The sequence below is a fragment of the Tribolium madens genome, unplaced genomic scaffold (genome assembly GCF_015345945.1).
Source record: "Tribolium madens isolate multiple individuals breed KSU strain unplaced genomic scaffold, Tmad_KSU_1.1 Scaffold_91;HRSCAF=231;Tcas5.2_LG7, whole genome shotgun sequence".
NCBI classification, from domain to species: Eukaryota; Metazoa; Arthropoda; class Insecta; order Coleoptera; family Tenebrionidae; genus Tribolium; species Tribolium madens.
The window spans coordinates 6,613,380-6,615,335 of record NW_025401063.1 but is presented as its reverse complement, the minus strand read 5'-3'; the positions used below and the strand labels follow the sequence as shown (position 1 = coordinate 6,615,335).

At 27.3% G+C, this 1,956-nt stretch overlaps 1 protein-coding gene across 4 annotated transcripts in view; it reads left to right on the top strand.

Annotated features, from left to right (window-relative positions):
- The window catches only part of LOC123010949 (fibroblast growth factor receptor 2-like), a 25,794-nt gene that overhangs the window by 3,795 nt on the left and 20,043 nt on the right, over positions 1 to 1,956 (top strand). Inside the window, exon 1 of one of the 4 annotated variants that reach the window (XM_044408160.1) lies at positions 32 to 64. The exons of 2 other annotated variants lie outside the window; for them this stretch is intronic. The gene's annotated coding sequence lies outside the window, so the exon portion shown is untranslated. Of the gene's footprint in view, positions 1 to 31; positions 65 to 128; positions 263 to 1,956 lie in introns of those variants that run through there. One more of the 4 variants, XM_044408158.1, reaches the window with a different exon arrangement.

Genomic DNA, 1,956 nt, shown 5'->3' with positions numbered 1-1,956 from the left:
ACCACTCCAACAGACGCAACTGTATTTAACCTGGATGACGATGAAATGAGTGGCATCTCTTCAGGTAATCTTAACAACACTGTTTCTTGTAGGTCTAATGTTTCTGATGAGCTTCCTCGTCAGACCATTAGAAAACCAACTACAAAGCGCAGAAAATGGTCCACCGACATGAACATTTACATAATGCGCAAATATTATGAAATAACAGACTGTGAGAATGATGTAAGTAATTATAGAAATTCTCTTCACGAAGCATTTTTAAGTGAGTACCCCAATTTTAACGTTACCATTCAAAATATTGCCGACCAAAGACGAGCAATAGTAAAGAACAAATATTTACCATCTGAAATTTTAGAAAAAATTAAATGTGACATTAAATCTAAAACAAGAATAAATACGGATGTCACCAATTTAAACACAACCAATTTAAACTCAACTAATAATTTTGAAGTAAACAATAACTTAAACCTAAATGATTCTGAAKGTAATGATCTGAACGATATTATTTTGAATAATTCGACTTTAGACATTTGTGATAATAATATTAACAYGACATCCAACAATTTTCGTTACCATCAGAATTTTAAATTTGAAATTGAGAAGGAATTTAAACAAGCTGTTCTTCTTTATTCAAATACAAACCCAACTGWAAGACCTGACATTCCCAAACAAAAGTATACTATMAAATTTWCAGCAATTGTCGAAATTATTAACAATCACATACTTCCAAAATATCTAACAACCTGCCTTTCATTCATAACTCTTCATACACTAATTTATTGTGCAGCAGTAGCTGCTATTAGAATTAATAATTCTAAAGAATTTTATAGACATTCTAAAAACACAAACATAAATAAAACACCACAATGGGAAATTAGACTTAATAAAAAAATAAATTCAATTAGGAAAGATTTAGGTCAAATAACACAATACCTGAAAGGTATAAATACACAACACATAAACCAATGCATAGAGCTAATTATTAGGAAAAACAAGATACACTGCAACACTTATTCAGAGTATAATTCAACACTTTTACAAATCAAAGATACGTTAATGCAAAAATTATATCTTTATTCTAAAAGATTGAAAACATATAAACAATCTCACCTTAGGAAAATACAAAATTCACAATTCTTAAACAATGAAAAAAATTTTTATCGTAATTTAAATAATGAAGAATCACTAAACAATGGTCTATCTACCCAATCAAGATAATTTAACCCAATTTTGGAAAAACATTTGGTCTGAGAAAAAAGATTTTAACATGTCATCATCTTGGTTAAATGTTATTAAAACAGAAGTTTCAACAAAAAATGACATGCCATCTTTTCAGATTACAAATGAAATTTTAATAAAAATAATAAATAAATCACATAATTGGAAATCTCCAGGAATTGACAAAATTCACAATTTTTGGTTAAAAAAGTTTACTTGTGTACATTCATTACTCTTGTGGCATTTTAATAATTTTATTATAAATCCACAACATTTTCCAGAATTTTTAACACATGGGATCACTTATTTAAAACCAAAAGATTCAGAGACTAAAAATCCATCTAAATATAGACCCATTACCTGTCTTGCAACAATTTATAAGGTAATGACATCTTGCATATCTGAATTAATCTATAATCACTGTCTAGAAAACAACATAATTAATGAGGAACAAAAAGGATGTATTAAAGGATCATTTGGATGTAAGGAACAACTTATTATAGACACTGTTATAATGGAACAAGCAAGAAAACATAATAGAAATATCTATGCTGTTTTTATAGATTATAAAAAAGCTTATGATTCTGTTCCTCACTCTTGGTTAATTGAAAATTTAAGAATATACAAAATACATCCAAACTTAATCTCATTCTTGAATTATATTATGAATTTTTGGAAAACTACATTAAATTTAACTTTAGAAAACAATAATTTAAAAACAGATCCCATTCAAATTAA